Source organism: Crocodylus siamensis, chromosome 1 (assembly GCF_052110815.1).
Source record: "Crocodylus siamensis isolate JL-2025a chromosome 1, ASM5211081v1, whole genome shotgun sequence".
Lineage (NCBI taxonomy): Eukaryota > Metazoa > Chordata > Crocodylia > Crocodylidae > Crocodylus > Crocodylus siamensis.
In genome coordinates this window covers 230,655,602-230,680,327 of record NC_143395.1, presented here as the reverse complement: position 1 = coordinate 230,680,327, position 24,726 = coordinate 230,655,602, and positions in this window count along the sequence as shown.

The following is a 24,726-nucleotide window of genomic DNA, read 5'->3' as shown; positions in this document are numbered from 1 at the left end:
TGGTGGAAGTAGAGCACTTTTTATTTGTATAGAGTCCTGTACAGCAAAGTTGGTTTCTTGAGGATCGCTGAAGCCAATGTTACCATCATTGAGCCAACAATTGTTGAAAAGCATTCTTTACACATAGCAATTTATGCAGAAATCTTCCCATTTGATGCAGAGGATTTTCAAGAGGCATCTTTGGTGACACTTTTACTATCCTTTAAATCGATATGAATCTTTCAATTGACTTCAGTGACGACATACTGGATTAGACCGAGAAGCCAAGTACAGGAATTCAAAAGCCTGTGGCAGAAGCACTCTAACTTTTGAGCTTTCTTGTAAGCACCCGCATTTAGATCCAGAGGAAGCAGAACACATTACCTCTTGTGGAGGGGGCTCCGAGCGTGCCTGTGCAACCTGAGCACAGCGGGTAGTGAGCACTCTCATATGTCTCCCATTATCCCCTATGGGCTCCTCAGGCTGCCAAAGACTCCTAAGTGGAGCAAAACAGCTGACCTTTGCCTGATTGGGTGGTAGGGACATCACAGCCACGCACTTGGGTGCCCCTCCCCATTCTGCCCCCCAACCCTCCCCAAGCATCCTGGATACACACCCATGCAGACATGCAGAAACCCACAAAGACAACCCAGGTGTCTAGGGCATGACTGGGCCACCAGCTTTCATGTGGTTAATGAAAACAATGCCTGTTTCGTGTGCAACTCCCTGTTCTCTGGGGTGATGGAAAGTGGGTGCTATGCTCCTGGTCCTTACTTTCATCATCAGTGATGTCATCATCCCCCCAGTCTTTGTTGGGACCAGCCTATCTTTTCCTACCCTGGCTCTTGAGGCCATATGGGGGCAGCTGGACCACTGAAATGAGCACTTCAGTTATGAACCAGACCTGGCAACACGGGCCTGGTGAGCCCCCTCTCACTGATGTTTGTGGTATTGGCCCCACAGAGCGACAAGCTGTCCAGATCCACAAAGCCCTGGCCAACTACCTCCTCACCCATGTGGACTGGGTATCCTCCCTTTAAGTGCCCACACCCTGGGACCAGAACATGGCTCTCCTGCCATAGACTTCTCTGGCCCTTCTTCACAAGCAGTGCTGCCCAGGGTGCCTGGGCACCATCCCTCTTCCCCTCTCCCTCCTCAAACCCTGCCCCCCACAGGGCACACACAGAGCCAGCAGAACGTGGTGCAATAAAGAAATATACCTTGTTTTAATCAAATGTTGAAGCTGCCAGACTGTTAGTGAGTTTATTAAACAAAAACTGTGCAACGTTGCCCGCTCCAGAACTTGGAGCCTTTTTTTCAGTTAACATTGAGAGAGTGGGGAAAGACACTTCCTGCACTGGGCAGTTATGTTGTGGGAGCAGGGAAGGGGGCAGGGGTGTGTACAGCCACAACAGGCTCAACTTATATACAAAAACTTGGTATAGCAGGGGAAATGCCGCATGTAAAACTCTTGCGCCTCAGTTTAATTAAATGTTGCCGTTGCCAAATGTTTTGTGTGCATAATACAGAAAAGTTGTGGAATGTTGCTTGCTCCAGCATTTGGACCAGAGCCCAGGGAGCTGCCATTCTCCATAGCAGGATCTGGGCCTATAGAGGCCTGACCAATTGGGCTGGTGGGAGAGCCTCCCCAGCCCCCCATTTTCTTTGGGGCTCTGTGCCTACACTGGCAACTGTCAGCAGCCAGATGTAGTGAGTTGGCTTTGAAAAGTGGGCTAAGTGAATGCCAGCCCTGGCATTGGGTCTCAGACAGCCTAGTCCCTCTCCCCCTCCCTGCACTGCTGCTTCCTAGAGTGGGCCCCACCATACGGCTTCCTGACTCCTTGGAGCATGGGTCAGTGTCTCCCACATGTCATATCTCCTGTTCTATGCTCCCCCCCGCCTGCATCCCCCAATCAATACACAATGTTACAGTGGTGATGTACCCCTTCTTTCAAAATTTATAAATCCACCCACAGTCATACCCTAGGCTTCTAACTGTTCTTCTGCTAGATTGTTTCACTTATTATAAGGGTATGGAAAATCCATTCCCAGGGAGGTGCTCTGTGGCCCACCAGCCTTTCCCCAAGTACTTTAAGGTTGTTTGGGAAGAGCTGATATGGCAGGGGGCTGGCTTAGTGTTACTATTTCCTATTGGTCTATAGCTGTTTATAGGGGCTTTAAAGTATGTCTAGGACTGCCCCTGGATGTAATAAAAATACTGTATCTCTTTCACCCCTACAAAGAAATGTCACTTCAGGAGAAAGCAATAGTGAGCAAAAACTCATGTCATTCATGATTCCTTGAATAAAAGGTATAGTGTATAAGATGGTATATGAGGTATAATTTAAGCATGTTTATTTAGATGGATGAATTTCAGCTTAGTGCATATACCAAGACTAATAAGACCAGCTGTTACTTGAGCATTACACCTGTAACCGAACTCTCTCTTAAATAGGGTGGTAGTTTCCCATAAACTTGCTATTTGCTTAAAACATCATAAGTACCTTAAAATGTTTCCTGGTCTTAAATAAACCAGTCATGCCTGTAAAAAATATGTAGATTTTTTGAAGTCATACTTTGATACTGTATGGTTTTGTTATTTATTGCTCCTGGACAATACATGTAATATATTATTTTATACAGTAGCATCTAGCTACTAAGAAAGCATGCATGTTTCTTCTGTTTGTTGGATTCTATGACTGAATAAATGATTTGTTTACTAACCTTTTAAAAACGTTTTGTATGGTACAGAATGCTTTTCCACCAATCCTAAGTACATTTCATTTTGATAGTAGATTTCCTGGTGGTGTCTACGTCAAAGTAATATAACTTGTAACTAATCTCACTGACTTAACAGAAATAGATGGTCCATTTACAGTGTTTCTAAAATAGAACTCAGCGGCACAATATATTACTAATTTGAAATGAATTTATTTGCTGTTTCTGCTCATGGAATATCATGGAATATCTATGAAGAGACAGCAATTTTATTGAATAGATGTATTCAAAGTAATCGGCTTATTTGAATAATTTTTAAATGTTGGCTATTATTTCATTGCAACGTGCTAAAATTTGTCTGCAAGTAACTAACAACAGTTCAAAGTTTGGGGTTATCATTTGATAGATAAGTCACATTTTCATTTCCTGTTCCCTGATTTTAAGTGTATTCAGGTATTTTGATTTCCATGAATACTTGTGGATCTGGCTTTCCTTAAATGTTTGCTTTCCATGAAATAGTCACAGCTACAAAACTGCTCTAGTAGAACATCCATAAAAAATAAGAGGAAGAGCAGTATTGGAAAGTCTGATTATTCACATAAATTTGAGGGAAAAAATTATATCCTATACTATTCAGTTTGACTGTGCAGTTGCATAAAGCATTGAGGAATCCTTCAGAACTAGTGCTTTACTAGTGCTATGGGTCCAAGCCACAGAGTTTTGATGTAGGTTAATCTGTATTTGGATTTTGATCTCCTTATTTGTGTTGTCTAGTTTAAGGTTTCTCAGGCAGCACATAAGAGAAAAGAGGCTCTAATCCAAGTAAAGGCTGGAAGTTAAATATAACTATGCATAATATTTTTAATCAAAGACTATAGAGCACATGTTTATCAGAGGTGGTACTTATTGATATATGTAACTTAGAAAGCAGTTACAGAAGCATTTACAGAAGAGGACTATATGGTTAGGCACCGCTGAGACACAAGAAGCAGTTTGCAGCTCATCCCAAAATCCCTCATAGTCCTGCAACTTTCATTTTGACAATTTCACCATGGGGGAATATTTCTCATTACATGAGCATTGACATGTTTTGATTAAAATTTTAAAGATGTGTGACAAGTAAAAATTCTTCTATATTACTTTCATGCAGAGAATCTGCAGGGGGGTTGAGGACCTTCTTTAATAGATGAATAAACCTTATTTTAGCAGAACTTCTTAATGAAGATGTTATATCTTCCATCTATAAATTAACTTGAACTCTAAATAACCCCGTATTAATCAGAAAAGTAATCACAAAGCAGATCTTCATTTATGAAGAAACCTGAAAGTGTGTGGGAGCCATTAGCTGGGAAACAGAGCTGTCCCCAAAGCAAAACCCAACATCATAATGCCCCTGAGTTCAGCACAGTTTGGGGCTAGATTTAAATTTAGTAGTTCTGGCTCATCTATACATTCTTTTTTCTGCATTTCTGGATTGCAACGCGTAAAAAAATAGATAACTTGTCACACTTGTCTATAAACAAAATTTCTCTTGAACAGGTCACTTTATACTGTTGTCTCTAACTCAAGATCTCTTATTAGTTTTCATGATAATGTAGTCCTGGTTGGTTGCTTTTGATCTTTCTTGGAGTAACCATGAAATGCCGGTTCAGGCACTCTGAAATCACTTTGTCCTATGCTATTGCCATTCAGGAAAACCTCGTGGTAATGGCCTTAAGATTGATTTTAGCTGTTCTAATTCAAGGGAGCTTTTTTCTTATTCCCCTGGGGAAAATTGTAAAGGGACTGGTACATACAAGGGAGTCCTTCTGAATCCAACTTCTTAATCAAATTTTCATCTAGAGACGAGGAGAGACCATGTGGTTACTCCTCAGAGATGAGGAAAGACCATGTGGTCAATCAAACACCAATGAATGGGGAAGGTTGAAGTTCAAAGCAGAACACAATAGTCACGGAATAGTATGGCTCTTTCAGAATTTGAAATTTCTTATTTGCTCAAAATGACAGACAAATATACAATAATATAAAGACAAGAGAAAAAAACATGTCCCCAAATTCATACAAAACTGCGGAAACATGTTTTCATCAGATTTTTTCTGAAACGTATCAGACATCCTGAAATCAAATTGGATATAAGTCTATCAAGTGCTCAAGAACAAAAAAAGCATAAAAATGCATGAATGAGATAATCAAACCTATGAATATATAAATCTCTTGACTAGATGATTGATTTAATAAAACTAAAGGCTGAAGGAAGAAATTCGATAACAAAAGAAACCCCATCTGTCCATGAAACTGGTAAAATGAAATTATATTCTATTTATGGCTATAAAATGGAATAGAAATTCTCTAAAGAATGAAAGAGCAAAAATTAAAAAGGCATATTAAAAAAAAAAACATTAGCATAGTCAAAATGGTGATTTATGGGAAGAGACTAATGAAAGACTTGTTTTTCTGAAAAGTCTACACCATTCCATGGAAGAACGTCTGTAATGAATGTAAAAGAGGTATTACTAGTTAACATTATATAGTGATAGGGAAACTAGTAATACGGTGATAGCCCTTTAATATCTGATTGCAGCAAGTAGTTTAGTAATTAGACACCAGGCAACCTTGGGGCTGATGGAATTGCTTGAAATATAGAATGTGTTTGGAATCATGGTAATACTTGTACAGGGTTTTAAGTCTGAATAGACCCTGAAAAACCTCTATATTATTGTCATAAAGTTAAATGTACTTAAAATTAAAGAATCTGAATCCAGGCCTAATTTCAGATTTCCTAAACTCATCCAGTAACACACTTGCAGTAGTATCAACATGAAGGATGAGTCCCCCAATGGCACTGCTACCCCACTCTTATGCACAGATGGGTGTAGAGCAGTGTTTCTCAGTCAGGGTGCGGAGGCACCCTGGGATGCATGGAGAACTTTTCAAGTGTGCTGTGGGGTGCCACACAATGTTAGTCCTATTAGGTATACAAACATGATTTGTATGATAAAATCAGAGGCCATGTCCAGACAAGCACAGCTGTACAGTATGTGGCAGCGTACCCATGTCTATGGTGCCACATATTGCACATTCAGTTGTTTTACAGGGTCAAAAAAACTGGTGGAGATAAAAAGTATAGCAGCACATGCATAGGCAGCACGTGCCATTCAAAAGTGCAGCTCGGCTGCCCAGAGCCACACTGCAGCTGCCAGCCAGCAGCAGGAGGCTCCCAAGGATACAAGATAAGACTTCTGGGGCCCCAGGCTCTCCTACCCCACCTGGGGTAACTTGTCATGCACCAGAGTGTGGGTGGCATGGGCATTCCCCAGGGACAAGTAGTGCAGGGTGGTGCAAGGTGTGCCGCTGCTAGTTTAGTCTAATGTGCATTAAAATATCTCGTGCAGACATGCCAATTCCGAGTCAATACCTACTCCAGTACTCCTGCAAGTGTTACTGAAAATGTGTTACTTCTCAGACCTGCTACTAGAGAGCTGGTGAGCAGGGGCATGGCTAAGGGGCAAGTCTTCTCCATATCTGCCCTATTCACCATGGGCTCTCTATCCACATAATAGATCGAGGGGAGGGGACATTTGAATCACCCCACCAACTCCCCCAGTCATCCCAGTTCCCCTCATTGGCCCCAACTGCCCCCCATTAGTCCCCAGATCCACTCTCCATCCTGCAGTCAGCTCCTCACCCCCCACAATCTTCTTCTTACCCCCAAATCCCTGCCCTATCACTCCAGTCAGCCCAAGAGCAGAAGTGGCAGCAGAAGTGGGGCAGGGATTCCCTCTCCCTGCCTGCTCCCAAGCTTTCTACAGCCCATCCTGCCCCACACACCTGGATCCAGCTCCCAGTGGGACTTCCAGCTGCCCAGAAGCTCTTTGCCTCCCTTCTCATTCCTTCCTCCCTTTCTTCCTTCAGTTGCAGGACCTGGCAGGAGCTGGATCTGGGTATGCAGGTTCAGGCAGGGAGAGGAACCCCCCCACCAGTGTCTCCATTACTCTTAGAATAATTGAGGCAGTGGGGCAATGATCAGGGAATGGAGGGGCTGATGGGGGGCAGGGGAGCAATCTGGGGATGGAGGGGGTGATTCAGGGGCCAGGGGGCAATTTGCAGGGGCAGAAGTCGCAGTAGCTCAGCAGCTCCCCATCCACTCTCTCTTTCCACCTACCCCTCCCTTTTCTTCACTCCAATCCTACCCTCCCTCACCCCTTCCCCATGCTCCCCTCCCCTTAGCCTCCCTGCCCCCCTTCACCCCTTCTCCTTCCCTCCCCAATCACTTAACTGGAGCTAAGTAGCACAGCTCTAAGATTAACCTTGCCCAAAGTGGTGACACTTTAAGAAGCCTAGAGGGCAATTAGCACTTTTTAATGAGCCGTGATATGTGATCATTCAAGTTTTAAGTGCTCTTAATATAGTTTAATTGTCATGTATAATCTCACCCTCAGATCCTGCCCTTTGTTTTTGTGGGCTTTGTCCTATTGCAGTGTAAACCCAATTATTAACTCGGGACTGGAAAGGAGCCAAAGTCACTAAAGTTAATAGTTTGGCATTGTCCCCTAATAGCTCTCGTGTGTGCTTCTTTTCCCAGCAAGCATTTTACTGAGTTAAGTTAATAAATTCACAAACTAAACACCCCAAAACCAGGGCAGTGTGCAGTACTCATCTTATGTACTGGGGAAACAGCTAAACTTTATAAGGGCCTTATTACGTGATAATTTTGGGTGAATCCTGAAACTTTTAACCATCAGCACATTAACACCTGAAAGTGGTTTTAAGCCAGGATGGGCAGTTATTTGGCTGCAGGGCCACTCAATGCATTTTGGTGAGCTGTCAAGGGCTGCAAGGGTAGTTCTGCTCCTTGACAGGTGCCCTAGCCCCCAGTCGCCATCTTGGGACCTGACATCCTACCCCCTACCTTTGCTACTAGAAGTCCTTCCTCTTTCTCCCGGTAGTAGTCCTTTTGGGAAGGGAGTTTGCCATCTTGAAACTATCCTGGCCCCAGTCCTGCAGTACTGGTGGGGACCCACATCCATAGCCCCGACCCAGCCTGCGTTGTGCCTAGTCAAGTCTTGCCTGCACTGTGCAGTGACAGCAGCTGGACAGAAACTGTTGCTTGGTGCAAGGGAAAAGTGGGCCCTCCCCCATGCCAGGCTGCCCTGCATCTCTGTCACTATCACCACCACCTCCAGGCTTCTCAGCCGGGCAGTGGTGACAGTGCAGAGCAGCTGTAGGGAAGCCTGGCGCAGGCTCCAAGTGTCTGCAGCAGGAAATACATGGCAGCAGTGAGAGGGACGACTCGCTTTTCCCCTACTCTAAGTTAAAATTTCTGCCTGGATGCTACTGCTGCTCAGTATAGCTGAGTCTGGAGCAGGTGTGGTGTGGCTGGGTCAGGGATATGCGTGCAGGTACCCACTGGTACTGTAGGGCTGGGACCAGCAGCAGGATGTGCCATAGGCAGGCAGTGCCTGGGCCAGGCGGGACTGAGGGACCTGCCATGGGCCAGAGAAAGACCTTCCATGGGCTGGATCCAGCCTGCGGGCCATATTATGCCCACCCCTATTTTAAGCACTCATGCAGCTCAAAGTTGCATCATTCCAGGGAAGGATTATCTGTAATCTGCACTACCCAGCTCCTGTTTCATTAAGGTGTTGCCACTCCCCACAGTTGTTGAAGTCCTCCAATGTCCCAAGGTGTCTCTCAGCCCCACGCATAGAGCAGTGATAGAAGCCTGCCCTGGTACACAAGCCCTCTAGTGGCAACTCACAGCTCCAGCTCCTAGTCCTGCCCCTGCTCACCAGGCCTGTAGTGGTAAGTCACAGCTGTGGAGGTGGGAGAGAGTCAGAGAAGGTTTCTACCTAAGGGTGTGACTGCATCAAACTTCAAGCTAGTAGCACCTGACACTAGTCAACATTTGTGTAGCTCGCAACATAAGATGTTGCAAGGCCCCTAATTTCTGGTTTTAACATGTGGACAATGCAGGGATTAAAAGCTTTAGGAGACAAATAAAATTAACATAACAAGGTCCTAACAGGGGTATATATATTCATCCTAAGATATCCTGTGGAAAATGACAAATTCATGCATTTTGTAACTTTGAAGAAGAAGTATGGTTTAGAGCAAAGGAAATAATTGGAATATATATAATTTAATAATTGAAGTACAGATCAATATTGCTGCTTTGAATCTTCCAGACTGCATATTAGCATGGTTTTTGCCATGATGCGCTAATGTGCAGTAGAAGAATCCACGTTCTACTACATTAAGAGTGTAAATGTGCCCACTGTAAGGTATAATAAGGCCTTAAGAGACTCTAAACTAAACTGCAGGCTATATCTGGCTTTTATTGGTAACTACTGGGTTGATATCCTATAGCTGGCTTTAGGATTCAGCATCCTTTTTAGCCTTAAAATCTATGCATATGTGGCTTGAAGTACTTCCATTGACTTCCAAAGGCTTTTGATAGGATGTTCCATACAAGTGCATAGATAATACAGTGGGAAGAAAGTATTAATATGAATACAAATAAAATATGGCTAATATTTAAGTCTTTAGGAGTATTGTTAACTAAGAAGTTTATTTGGCCTCATTTGAAAATAGTATGTGTGTGGGAAGAGACCAACAGTGGACCCCTGCTAAACCAGATGGGACAACTGACACCCAGAAAAAATACAGCCTATTAAATGGGTACTTTGCATCAGTCTTTCATCAGTCCCATAGGACGCCCATGCCCACTACGGGACAGGAAGGTCAGCGTGAGGGAGATTCCCTGCCCTCCACCAAGGCTGACATTGTGAAGGAACACCTTGACAGGTTGGATACCTTCAAATCAGCCAGCCCTGGCAATCTACACCCCAGGGTACTCAAGGAGCATCATAGCCCAACCTCTGGCCTGGATCTTTGAGGACTCCTGGTGCTCTGGTGTAGTGCCCGAAGACTGGAAGAAGGCCAATGTCATGCCTATGTTCAAGAAAAGGAGGAAAGTGGAGCCGGCAAACTTATAGGCCCATCAGCCTGACCTCTATCCTGGGGAAGATCTTAGAAAAGTTTATTAAAGAGGCCATCCTTAATGGACTGGCCATCCTTAATGGACTGGCAACATCCTAAGGGATAGCCAGCATGGGTTTGTTGTGGGTCGGTCTTGCTTGACCAATCTCATTTCCTTTTATGACCAGGTGACCTAACAAGGGAGAAGAGATTGATGTCATATATCTTTACTTAAAAAAAACCTTCGATCTGGTACCCCATGATCACCTCTTGGTGAAACTGGCCAATTGTGGCCTTGGGTCCACCACAATCTGCTGCCTGGGAAATTGGCTCCGTGGTCGGACCCAGAAGGTAGTAATTGATGGAAGTCAATCATCATGGTGCCCTGTGACCAGTGGGGTACCCCAAGGCTCTGTCCTTAGACCCATATTCAACATTTTCATTAATGATGTGGACATTGGAGTCAAGAGTGGACTGGCCACATTCTCCAATGACACCAAACTTTGGGGCAAAGCATCCACACCTGAAGACAGGAGGGCAATCCAGGCTGACCTGGACAGGCTCAGCAAATGGGCGGACAAGAACCTGATGGTGTTTAACACTGAAAAATGCAAGGTTCTCCACCTTGGGAGGAAAAACCTGCAGCATCCTTATAGGCTTTGTAGTGCTATGGAAGAAAGAGACTTGGGGATCATCATTGACCAGAAGATGAACATGAGCCTTCAGTGTGATGCTGCAGCTAGTAAAGTGACCAAAACACTGGCTTGCATCCATAGATGTTTCTCAAGCAAATCCTGGGACATCGTTCTCCCATTGTACTCAGCCTTAGTGAGGCTGCAGCTGGAGTACTGCATCCAGTTTTGGGCTCCACAATTCAAAAAGGATGTGGAGAAGCTTGAGAGGGTGCAGAGAAGAGCACATGCATGATAAGAGGTTACGAAAATGGACCTTACGACGACAAGCTGAGAGCCATGGGGCTCTTCAGCCTGGGAAAACCGTAGGCTCGGGGGTGATCTGATGGCCGCCTATAAGTTTATCGGGGTGACCGCCAGGATCTGGGGGAACATTTGTTCACCAGAGCGCCCCAAGGGATGATGAGGTTGAATGGTTATAAACAACTGCAAGACTGTTTCAGGCCGGACATAAGGAAGAATTTCTTTACTGTCCAAGCCCCCAAGGTCTGGAACAGCCTGCCATTGGAGGTGGTTCAAGCACCTACATTGAACACCTTCAAAAGCAAATTGTATGCTTATCTTGCTGTGATCCTATGATCCCAGCTGACTTCCTGCCCTTCGGGCAGGGGGCTGGACTCGATGATCTCCCGAGGTCCCTTCCAGCCCTAATGTCTATGAAATCTATGAAATCCATGAGAAAGAGGCAGAAACAGGAGGTGACTTCTAAGAAATCACTCTGCTTCTGCCAGAGTAAATGCTAGTCATAGATCCTAGAAGTATATTTTTACAGAACATTTTTTAAAAGTGCTTAGTTAGTCTTATAATTGCAAAGTATTTTTTTTCCCAGGCTTTCTACTAGTTAATGAAATTTCAGCTCCAGCTGGGAAGAAATTAAATGAAACTGATTTTGCAAATGAAATCTGTCATATAGCTATCTACAACTTTCAAATTGATTTTATTCACTTTTCTCACTGGAGGGGTTAAAACAGACACCTTTATATCTGTCAGTAACTACAGCAATATTTTGGAGCTGTTATCTTTTAAAATAGTCATTTACAAATATTTGCTTTGGGAATAATAGTAGAAAACTATTTCTTAAGTTATCTGCAAGAAATGGTTTCCTGTGAGATGTTCTTCAGATATGTTTCTTCACCCCTATTCCTTTCTTTCTCAGACTAAATCCATGGAATCAAACACTTCAAAGTGTTTAAAATGTGGTGTTCTTTCTAGTTGTCAAAAGTGATTGTTTGTAAAGGGTTAACTTATTGCATAGTTCTGAATTCTTGCTGACTCTAAACAGTATCTGCCAGTAACACTTAGTATTGTGTCCAGTTACTTAAGGGACTCTGTCCTATCCTGGCAAATGATGATCTGTTCTCAGCAGGACAAACCTTAGAATATTCCATTACAATTCTACAGAGCATGAAGGCATCAATTTGTTTTAAGAAACTTAGTAAAGAATGCAGTAGCACTTTTCAGTATTGTGGGAAACCATGAACCATCAATATACTTCACTTTCTATTATTGACTTCCTATAGAATATCAAGTTAAATTCAAGGTCTCTGCCTTTATCTTCAGAGTGCTTCATTATGTAAACCCACCACTGTGTAAACCTAGCATATATGGTATAGACCTAGGATTTTGGTTCCACAATTGCATTTACAAACAGAATGAGCCTTTCTGCCACTCAGAAAAAGATATTGTTTGCAGAAGATATGGCTTATTATAATTACACAATTAATTTTATATCTACATCTTTTAGTCTCCTTGGGTACACCTGATTCAGGACTCAGACCTTTAAATCCTCATGAGGCAGGGTCTCACAATTTTCTCCCTGCAAACCGAGCCCTAAGTCTGCTTGCGTCTGTAGTTCACAATTAACGCTCCACATCTAACGTCAATGCACCACTTGACGTTTAGTCAGGGCAAAGACAGGATTAACCAGTGACCAGCCAGCTCTTGTAAAGCACATAACAATGAACTTCAGAGAAAACCTGTATTTAAAAATGGCTTCTACTCAAGCCTGACTTCCTAAATGATCCACCCATATCTACATGGATATCCTGGCAGGTACATCGGGTATCCTGCTTGTCTATTGCTGAACTGAGTTCATCTCTGTGCCTGGGTCAGGAGCTGTTATCTTATACCATTTTTCAAGTCTTTTGACTTAGATCACACCAATTAGCACTTCTTTCACAGAGCATGAGATTTTCAAAAGACGTGTACCTACATAATCTCTGCATTGAGAATGTGCCTTAGTCACCCCTCAGGGTCTTAAAGTCAGCAGGGAATATTGTTTCCTCACTCACTGAGCCAGGAGTACAGTTATTATAATCTCATAAAGATGCACATAAACATTTAATGTAGCAATCTCGGAATATTCCATAATACTGTTTTATCTCTTGTAGCGCTTTTCTCAGGGGCTAGTCTGAGATTGCGAAGAAGCCTCTCCCAGGACTATAGGACCATCACAGACCTCTCAACCTTTTGGCCCAAATGACTTTGCCTTCCCTAATACAAGCATTTCAGCCTTTCTTAAAATTAAAAACCAAAGCAAAATGCTTCACTGAACACTCCATGATCCACCAAGAAGAGAGAACTAGCAAACATTCTCTGATCGATGTTAGTCATGATCCTTAATGCACTTTTGGAATGTGCTCAGAAATGTACTGTGATTAGAATGGTAAAGGAACCATTATAGAATGATACTTTTGCTTAGGGAGGGAAGTGGAGGATTTTGCTAAAAGTGGGGGAAAACTGATTCATGTCAAACTCATGCTTTGAATCTAAAGCATGTTTTAAAAACAGAAAAAAAAATAAAGGACTCTTTACTCCACTTTTCTATACCAAACAAATCCCAAGATATTAAAGGAATCAATTGATGTCATCACTATGATTATATACATTTGTAATAATTATACCCCATCTGGAAATATTGTATATGATTTAAATTCAGTCAATTGCAAATAAAAAGATGTATTCTCCTGCACCCCCTAACTTTAAAAACAGTTTAACTTTAAAACTGTTTAATACATTTTAAAAAGGGAAAGGTCTGTTGACCAAGTATCCATGGTTTCATAGTTTGCAGTTTATAAAAAGCCTAAATGAAAAGTTGTCTTTCAGCTTTTTGAAGTTAGCCAGGTCTGTACTGTGGCATCTAACTACATGTTTCAAGAACAAGTGTGGAAATTCGCTCTTTCTACTGTTGATAATGCCTCAGTGAACGTTGCTCATGGAATGGCAAGTTCCAACTTTCCGGTAAGTGTAGGTTATTTGGAGTGTCAGAAAATCTGTCTATAATGATGTAACTTGAACCTAGACCAGTTAAGCATTACAACCATGAATTTCACTCAGGAGTTTATTGGCAGGCAGTACAGAAAGCAAAAGAACAAGTATAAAATAGTCTTGTTGGCACACCCCTCTCTCACAAAAGCCATTTCTGTACTACCCAGATCTTCTAAACTTGTTTTATGTATCAAGGGCAAGAATGTGCAAGATGATACCTGTTTTTCAAAGAGAGGAATACAATTCATGTGCCAGCTTCTAATGAATGGTGGGAGAGGGGCAGGGGCAAGGGTAGAAGTGGAAAGCATTCCTGGGTATCTATCTAATGCAATCCAGACCTCTAGGAAGAGTGCTGAGATGTAATTTTTATAGTGTTGAAACAGACTGTCTCAGACAATCCTGTAGTTAAAGACATCACAGGGCCCTTGTGGTATTCCTCCCTGCTAGCAGCTTCCCTTTACTTTTATACTGATACTTAACCTCGAGCAGCTGTTCACATCCATTTGAGATTTCTGCCAGGAGCTTGAGCAACCTCTTGATCCAGGAAAGGCCTATATATGCACATCTATTTTCCAACTTTTTAAAGGTTTGAAATGTAAAAAGCAACAGGGAAGAGCTTTGTCTTGACAAATATGGAAAACTTTTTGTCTCTGCCATGTTAGACTATAGGCCTTAATTTTCCTTTCACAGACATATAAATCATTGATATGCGTGGTATTTTTCTGCGTGTGAAAGTGGTGTGAGAAGAGAGAGAAACTGTATTGTTATCCCACTTGCCTAGTAACTTCATTTTCACTGTTCTTTTTTTTCCCCCCTTGTTCAAGGAAAGTTTCAGATTAATATCTATGCTTCATTTAGCAGGGAAGAAGGTGTGCAGATTTTCTTTCTTAACAAAAAACTGCAGTCTGTCAGTACCATGCACCCTAAAGACAGAGGCTTATCTGTGAAACCTCCATACAATTATAGCATAATGAATTCCGACCAGTTCATTAAAAGAGAAAATCACCAAAGAGACCTTTTAAGGCTAATCATGTATGCTGTACAGTTCGATGTAAGTGCTGTGTAACCTGAGCAGGCAGATAAGACCTTGTCTCTGCGGTAATCTTTTAATATTGTTCAAAGTTTTAAATAAAAATAGGAGGAATCTGAAGCTTCTAATCACAATTTTGGTGAAGCTATATTGCATGATAAGGGGTTTCTTTTTTAGGGGGAAGGAAGGACTTGCTTTGGGTATAATTAAGCCCATTTAGGCTTTTCTTAGTGAGGGCCCATGTTTTACATAAAACTGTTTCTTAATTTAAACTTAATTTTTCAGATGCCAGTATACAAAGCAAAAAACTAACATGGTAGAAAAATTAGTTTCTGTCTGTCTGTCTGTCCATCTTTCTTCCTTCCTTCCTTTCGTTCTTCCTTTCTTACTTCCTTTCACAAGAAACTGAGCTTTTGAAATCATAGAAGTAGGGTGGGAAGGGACCTTGTAGATCTTCAAGTCCGACCCCCCGCCTGGGCGGGAGAAAAGACTGGACTCAAATGAGTCCAGCCAGTCACCAAGCCTCTTCTTAAAGACCCCCAGGGTAGGGGCCAGCACCACTTCCCTAGGAAGTTGGTTCCAGCTCCTAGCCACCCTAACTGTGAAGTAGTACTTGCAGATGTCTAATCTAAACCTACCATCTAATAATTTGTATCCATTGTTCCTTGTCATGCCAGGGGGCGCTAGGGGAAACAGTGTCTCCCCTAAACCCTTCCGGTCCCCCCTAGTGAGTTTATAGACAATCACCAGGTCCCCCCTCAGCCTTCTCTTGTGAAGGCTGAACAGGTTTAGGTCCTGCAGTCTTTCAATGTAGGGTCTGCCCTATAGTCCCCGGGTCATGCAGGTGGCCCTCCTCTGGACCCTTTCAATGTTGTCCACATCCCTCCTGAAGTGGGGCACACAGAACTGGACGCAGTATTCCAGCTGTGGCTTGACCAGCGTCACATAGAGGGGAAGTTCACCTCCCTGGCTCTACTTGACATGCACCTACGGATGCATGACAAGGTCTGGTTAGCCCTACCAACCGTGACCTGGCCTTGTTGGCCCATGTTCATCGGAGTCAATAATGACTCCAAGATCCCTTTCTGCCTCCGTGCTCTCAAGAAGGGAGTTTCCCATTCTATAAGTGTCCTGCTGGTTTCTACTGCCTAAGTGCAGCACCCTGCACTTGTCAGTATTGAAACACATCCTGTTTATGTCAGCCGACTCCTGTAACCTATACAGATCTTGCTGCAATCTTTCCCTCCCTACTAGCGTGTTCACCTCACCCCAAATTTTGGTATCATCAGCAAATTTAAACAGGTTGCGTTTCACCCCGTTGTCCAAATCGCTGATGAAGAACTTGAACGGCGCAGGCCCAAGAACCGAGCCCTGGGGGACTGTGCTGCCCACTTCCCCCCAGGTTGAATATGACCCGTCCACCACCACCCTCTGAGTACGACCCTTGAGCCAATCTGCAATCCATCTGACTGTGTAGGCATCAATGCCACAGTTGCCTAGTTTTTTAATGAGAATGGGGTGGGAGACGGTGTGAAAGGCCTTGCTGAAGTCTAGAAAGACTATGTCCACAGTGACACCTGCATCCATTGCCTTTGTGACCTGATCATAAAAGACAATCAGGAAATGCCTTTGACAAAGTCCCAAACCAGAGGCTATTAAGGAAACTTAAGTAGTCCATGGTGGAATGAGCAGTAATGTGTTGAAAAACTAAGGCTGCTTGTAGACATGGGGAAAAATGGCGCTTTATTTTAAATTCCCGCACTGAGCCCAGAAGACACGTGTCGTAGTTGCACCTGACTTTCCCAATGTTTATTTAGATCATGCACTTTAGTGGGGCTTTTTTGGCACTTTTATCTAATAGATGATTGACTCAGCTTTAGAGAAAAGTGCCAAAAAGCTGAAACCCCTGATCTACACAGACTGCAGAGCCAGGTTGAAGTAATGTGCTGCTGCTTCTACTAAAGTACTTTTTTCATGCCTGCCAGTGCCCTAAGACCAAGTTTATTGTCTCTTGTTCCACCTCTATACATGTAAGTAAAGGTGTGATGAGATCTAATGTGTGATCCACACAGGCACACCCTCTGCCATGCCACATGGCAACAGAGGAGGCCCCTGCATCAGCAAGCTCCCATAGCTGGGAGCCCCATCAGTTGAGGGACTCCTAGCCATGGGAACACCCCATATATCCCTGGGCCTGGGGGGTGGGGCACAGCTAGCACAATCTGCCAGGTTGGGGAATGCTACTTTGCCTGTGTAGCTGGTCTTAAGTTAATTTTGCAATTCATAAACTCATAGAAAATTAGGGTTGGAAGGGACTTCAGGAGGTCATCTAGTCCAACCCCCTCCTTAAAGGTGGACCAGCCCCAACTAGATCATCCAAGCCAAGGCTTTGTCTACCTATGTCTTAAAAATGTCTAAGGATGGAGATTTCACAACTTCTCTGAGTAGCCTGTTCCAGTGCTTAATTACCCTCCTAGTGAGAGAAATTTTCCTAATACCTAACCTAAACTTCCCTTGCTGCAACTTGAGGCCACCACTGAGACTAGTCTTCTGCCACTATTGAGAACAGTCTACCTCCATCCTCTTTGTAACCACCCTTCAAGTAGTTGAAGGCTATTAATAAATCCCCCCTCACCTTTCAGCTGAGCCACTCAGAGCCGTGCTGCGGCTGCTAGCCAAGCTCCGCATGGCAGAATCACTACTGCTGCAGCCCTGGGAGGTTCCCAGGACCCTAGCTAAGGCTGCTGGGGCTACTGCTGGCCTCAGCCTCCCCTCCCCTACTTAGGATAACTTGTCAATTGCCAAAAAGCACTTGGCACAGGAGTTCCCTGGAGACAAGTAGTGGCAGTGCAAGGTGCATCCATGCTCATGTAGACATGGCCCATGAGACTTTTTTTGGTTCAGTCCTCTGATTTGATTTAACCTGCATCATATCTACTATTTTCCCCAGCTCGGTGTCGTCTGCAAACTTGCTGAGGGTGCACTTTGTCCCATCTTCTAAGTCACTGCTGAAAATATTGAATGAAACCAGCCCCAGGACCAACTCTTGGGACACTCCACTTGACACCAGCTGCTAACTACACATTGAGCCATTGATTATTAACTTTACTAAAGTTAGTACAGTTAATTAACCAGTTCATTGTGTGATACCTGTAACATGGAGAAGGGGCCTAGGAGTGAGAATATTACTTTTTGCCTTCTTGAAAATTAAGCAACCTTTGGGTCTTATTTACTTTCCATGTGCCTAAGTGGTGGGCACATCACTGTATAACTGCTGCTTGCAATTTAGCACTGCCTCTGCTAGCCTAGCACTGGGGATAGTTAATAAGGATGCACTCTTAGTAGGGAAATAGTATTCCCCAACTATATGACTGGTCATATCATGTTGGTGAGTCATAGCCATCTTGTGATCAAGTAAGGTACTTGGGTTTTTCTTCTCCTCCTCCTCCCATTTTACATAAGAAATTATTTCTCTCCAAGTACATGAATTGCACCTTTTTACACTTTCTCCTAAGGTTGTTAATGAAAAGGTTAATCAAGATGGGTCCCAAAACACCCTCTTGAAGAAATCCACTAGTGTCTTCCCTTCAGTCTAATATTTTCCCTCTAAGCCCAATTTATTGTCATATCTCATTTACCCCATTTGTTACCTAACTTAAAATTCTTCAAACCCACACATATTTTATCTTTAGTAATTTTTAATATGACATGGTATCAAATGTTTTACTGGGATCTGGATAGTGGCTTTTCTTTTACCTAGAAAATCAATTATCCTATCAAAAATGTATATAAAGTTATGCTGTTATATACTCTTGTCAAGGCCATGTTGCATTTTATCCCGTATTCCATTTCCCTCTATCTCTTTATTTGGTCCTTCAAAATTTCATCTAAAGCACTGCATATTATTAAAGTTGGACTATCAGGCCCATAGTTGCTGGGGTCAGTTTTCACCTACTTCTTAAACAAAAGTTAGTAGATTTGCTATTCTTCCAGCACATTATACCCATCCTGTTAACAGATTTCATAAAAATACTTGACCTGTGATTTCAGATGCTAGCTCTTTGAGGTGGAGGTAGAGGTAAGGAGATTATATGCTTCCCCGAGTGTATTAAACTGACATTTCTACATGCTTCCATGTCCTCATTTCTATATACTATTGTATCTTAGTGTTTGCATCATCCTTGTTGAAAATTGAGGCAAATTATTCATTTAGTTTTGGGCCATACTAAATTAATTTGTTAATTAGAAATTAATTATCTTTAAACTTCTGTGCCTCACTGCTTGCTCACTGCCTCCCATTCTGATGGTTGAGGAACTTTTACTTCTTTTTAATTTTCTATGCAAGGGTTAATCAACTGGACTTTAAGTGGTTCTTTATCTCTACTCTCGCTGACTGTTAAGATCCAGTTTTCTTTGCTGATCAGTCCTTGTTTCCATTCTTTGTAGATTGCATATTTTTCTTATTAAGGTGCTTATTTATTCAGTTATGTTTGTAGCTTTTTCAAACAAGTTCCCCCTCCCCCTGCAACATACACCTTTTCTTGGGAAAGAGCGTATCTATCTGGATACATATTACAGCTTTGAATTAAAGAAATAGCATTGTTCCTCCACAGTCAAGTCTCCAAGTCCCATTGGACCAGCTGACTTTATTTACTACTACCTTTAGTCTATCAGTGTTTGTCCTTTTGAAACTGGGAACCTTGGTTACAGACCTGCTTTTGCTTATCCTTCTGTTTAATTTAAACTGAATCAAGTGGTAATCATTTGATCCAAGGTTATCTTCTAGTAATGCCCTTATTACTTACCAAAATCAGGTCTAAAATAGCATCATCTCTTATTGGTTCAGTGACTCACTACATGCTAGTTTTCAAGAGGCCGTTCAGAAATGTATTGCTGGCATCTAACAAAGGATTAGTTTTTCATTATGTTGCCATCACAAGCTGGAAACATAATAATGTTTCCTATGGTTTTGTTAAAGCCTGCTGTGAAAACAAGATGATGCTTTATTTTTATTTTTTTTTTAAGTTGTACAAAAAAACATGTGAATGCTTCAAGCTATAAATTAATTTCTTGAAATTAGGCTCTGGCAACCAAGGGAATAAGTGTTATATAACAGAAGCCTATGCACTATTTTAGCAGTTTTGGTGCTGAAACAAACAGTAGATAAGATTTAGCTTGACTCTATCTCCACTGAAACAGAATTATACTCATTTTAATCTCAATATGGTTGTACTGTTCACATTCTGGAAAACTATAATTAAAGAAGAGATGGATAACTTTCAGTTTACCTTCCATTTGTTTTTCAGTTAAAGAACATGCCTCTCGCTGACTGTTCCTTTTCTGTGTTGGTAGCTGTATGTCACTACCAACTCTGCAATTAGCATATGTTTCTGGCAGTTATCAGAGTGTTTAGATCCCAGTGTACTCACGTGGTCACAAGGGAAAAGCTACTGGTAAAAGAAGTATCATACTTTCTCACATACAATATTCCCTGGAATATAACATGCACCTTGTTTTTGAAAGGCAGAGTGAAGAGAAAAGATTTTTCTACATTATACTTATGGCTGCAAACATAGGACCCTACTGGATTCATGGCAGAAGTGGGCTGTGCTGTGGCTCCTTTAATCTTGCAAGTTCTGCCGCATGCTCCCCCCCACCCCGGCCTATTGGTGAAGGAGCCCCGCTTGCAGCTTGTGGCTTGCTCCTGATCAGCAGGGATGCAAAAACTGCATTTTTGCCTCCCTGCTGTTTTCTGGCTAAGGGGCCCCAGCAGCTCCTCTGCTTGCTGCTGACCAGTGGGGAGGAAAAAACAGCATCATGTTTAAAACTTCCATTTTCACTTCCCTGCCAATCAGGAATGAGCTGCATGTAGGGCTCCTCCACTAATCAGTGTGAGCAGGGGGAGGTGTACAGAGGAAAGTGCAAGATTAAATAAGCTATAGTGCAGCCTACTTCCACCATGAGTCTGATAGCACCTTATGCATAGATAAGGGATAGAGCCTTATGTTCAACTGATTCACCTTCTCTTTCCTACTTAACTAAAGTTGAATCCCTAGCTCCTACTGAAGATTGGTCACTGGGGGTATATCTATGATTTTGGAAAAAGATAAAGAGCTGGGAAACAGGAGTAGAGGAACCAGGAGTAGCTAAGAAATAGCTAAATTGTCCTAAGACACGTTAGCTTGATTAGTTGAATAGCAAGGCCATTAAAAAGGAAAGATCATCATTAATACTCATGTAGTCAAGAACAAAAGTCATTAAGTTACTTGACTCCCTTAGCTGTCTGAGTAGTAATGCCAGTAGTCCTGCATTGTGGAGCAAGAATCAGAATAGGGTACTTCTATCCAAGGCAGAAAAATTTGCTTCCCCACTTAATACACACAGCCTAATTTTGAGATGATTTTGGGTGAAAGGTGAGGGTGCTATGTGACAAAATACAGTATGTCGCTGCTCTCTTAGCAAGAAGAGGATGACATGTAAGGTACAGGGTGCATGAATGGATGTTCCATTCATGGTACAAAATATTAAATCCTATGTGTGTCTACACATTTAGTTAATTTGAAGAGGTAAACTCTGGAGCAGTTTGAGCCAGAGTAAACTACTCCTGGGCACAGAGTCTACATGTGCGCCCAGTACAGATACAATTTGAGCTGGGGAGGACCAGTTTACACCAGAGCTGCTGAGCTCTCGGCTCTGGGTGATTGCAGCAGAGGGACACAAGGGTGCTGAAAGTGTGGAGCCATATGGCTAGGCAGAGGCAAGAGTCTAGACCTCTGCTCTCTGGACTGACTGGGTACAATTTGCACCTATGGTTAGCATCAACACATGTGTTGAATCACAGTTAATCACCCTGCCTTAAGAGTAATTTACTGCAGTGTACATTATTTTACTGCAGCCTAGTACCACCTCACATGTAGACAGTGACGCTTTACTCCACAGCTAAGTAGTCTAGTCTGCAGTACTGTACACATATAGATGTGGCCCATGTGTTTCTAAAAACCTCCAGCAGCTCATGCTGTGAATGAAGTGACCTCTTTTCCAATTCATGGCTTGCTACTTAATTCTATTCCTCCCACTTCCATCAAGTAGTCACACTCTAAATGGAGCTTTGAAACTCTGGCTCAGTGGCCACGCATGTTTCTTTTGGGCTGACACATTTATCCCTTAATCTTGTCTTTCAACTGAAAATGAAAATGAAGTTGGTCTGTAAATTAATAGCGTAGAAGACCTACCAGTAGGAAAGCTGGGAGGGGTGTGGGAGAGCAGTGCCAAGGGGCTGTCTCCCAGAGCTCAGCAATACAATGAGGCTCATCCTGCAGAGCCCAGAGCACACTGGAACTCACAAGCCTCAAGTCATCACTGTCTTCCTCCCTTTCCTTCCTTCTTTCCTTCCCCTGAGTAAGTAACCAAGGCTGGTCTAGTAGTGCCAAATAGCTTCTTCCCTTTCTCTAGTAGCTTGTTTCCCTCTCCCATTGGAGGCTGTCTATATACTCTCACTGCATCAGTCAGTCACCCCTAATTAACTTCTTAGAGCTTTCCTTCATTACCCTAAGGGACAGAATTATAACATTTTTCTTTAATTAAAGGTTTTACCTATCATCATATAAAAGATCCCTGGGTATGTGCTTATAGTGTATGTGTACCACACTAAACAAGGATCCAACCCTATGTAAATATATTATAAATATCTGCATAATATTCTGTGAAGAGCAGCTCAAGTGAGCCAGGCTTCTATTTTCTTTTTTATAATCATGGACCAAAGGGCTTTTTTCTTCCCTTCTGTTCAGATTGGACCCTTTGAAAGAGAAGACGAGTAAAGCTTTATAATGATAGGCAATTCATCAACCAAGTTGTGGGGTACAGATGCTGCATGTCAGTCTTTGGGAATGCAAAAGCATTCAGCAATGCAAGTAGCCGCAGGGAATTTCTAATGTGAATTTGCATTGTGCATTCAGTTAGTAAGGAACAGGTAAATTGAGAGTTAATAAAAATTAAAGAAACAAACCTGATATCCCCTCCCCTGAGTATTTAAGGATTGATGCCAAGACGGATATTCTAGCACTTAAAAATATGGATTACCTCCTTTAAATTCTCTCTAGATGCTTCTTAATATTGCCAACTGAGATTATTGTTGGATCAATTGCTGTTCCTCTTTCTCCTTCTGAGATTGCTGTTCACTGTTTGAAGCTGCTGCATCAAATATACCCTGGTCGCTGTCAAATCCTGCAGTATCCTTAGTTACATTCTCTAAGTTAGCTGTGTGGACAAAGTGAAAAAGTCTGAAGCTCACTTTAGGGCCTTTTTTCTTTTTTTTCTTTACTCTTACAAGCTTCTCCTTGATGGCCTTCCTGAGACCCTTTTGCAATTTCAGATCCATACTCATATCATGGCATGTTGTGACAGTGCGACCCAGCTCCAGAGCTCTAGCATTGAATTTTCCTTGATAATCATGTAAAATCAGCATTTTTAATCTTTCAAGGCTTTTCCATATGATTGTAATAAGTTAAACAGTTTAGCAGAGAAACAGTTAACCAGTATGACTGACGGATATATCTTTTTTAAAGAAAGGGTGCAGATGGTTAGGTGTATCATCACGTATACAACAACACATATTTTTCTCCATTTAAAGATAAACTAGAAGCTGTACTAATATGCCAGGCATCCGGGACTGAATTATGCAATTTAAAATTGAAGCAAAAACAAATATAACCTCATTGGTATAAGTGAAAAACAATTTGCAAGGCTGTGAAATAGAAGCTTCATTACCAGGAGGAGCTGACAGGGCTTGCTTGATTGCTGGAACATCAAATCTGTCAAAAAGAAGAGAGTATTTTTAATACTTGTAAAATGAAGAGTTTAGTTGGGATTGGGTAAATGAACCATGAACGCACTCCCTCAGCTCTGCCTGGCTAGAAATGCTGCTGCCATTGTCAGGCAGTTGTTTTTGAACTTTGGGTGGAGCCAGCTCCAGATTAATGCATAAGCAAGCTAGGCACGTGACTAGGGCCCAAAGTGAAGAAGGGGCCCAGTTTACATATTTTAATTATTGAGTGAAGAAAAGTAGGGGCCTACAAATTTGTTTGCCTAGGGCCCACTAAAGGGTTAATCCAGCCCTGGGTGGAGCAGGAATCAGAATGGTGCACCCCAGCAGATTTGCCTCTGAGGAAGACTGGGTGCAGACTATCTACTGACAGCTGAAGTCCATCTAGAATAGCCTATCAAACGTAACTTACCATATTATCTTTCGACAAACCTTTTCTAGTTTGAATAGTAGTACATATGACTGCCAATAGGTCAGAAGGTGGCTAGTAAGACCTACTGATGTTACTTCTTGTTTATTAGATTTGGTTGATTTAAAATCTCCTAACAGTGCATGCAACTAATCTGTGGAACCAAAGGTTCCTTGAGCCATTGCTCTCATTTTACTTTCACCAACTAATCTATTTGCTCTGTTTTTGTACTCTGCCGTGTTGTGTCTTAATTTCAATATTGTTTGCAGAAGTCTAGGCTCATTGGGATTCAAACTGCCCTGGGTTTCTTATGTGACTGTTTAGGTGATGCACAAGAAGCTGCACTGATGACTACCAGAGCCAAAAGCATGAGGTATTACAACTGAGGCTAAAGAGCCAAAGTTTAATAGCTATGGCTGTTACTGATTCATGACCTCAGTGTATTAGGCACAGGCAAGGAATTTGTACTACATGTTCATCAATGGCTCTCGTGAATTCATTCAGTAGACTATATGTTTCTATGGTTCCAAAGTACAGGGGAATCCTGGTCTTGATTAAAGTAGAAGATGCAGAACTTCTGAGTACAAACGACAGGATACTTTCAGTGTGAAGATTCCTTGTAGTTTTATGTGTTTGACATAATTTATATTGCTCACCATTTGTAATCCTTGGATGAGAAAAGGATTCTTCTGTCAGCCTTCCCTGTCTAAATGGCAACAACCGTCTTTTGGTTTGGAAGACAAAGGAAAATTGTTGAGTCAACTAGCCTCTGTCAGGGGTGATGCTAAACCAAGTGACCTTTTCCTTGCGCTGTATAAGAGAACTGTGGTCA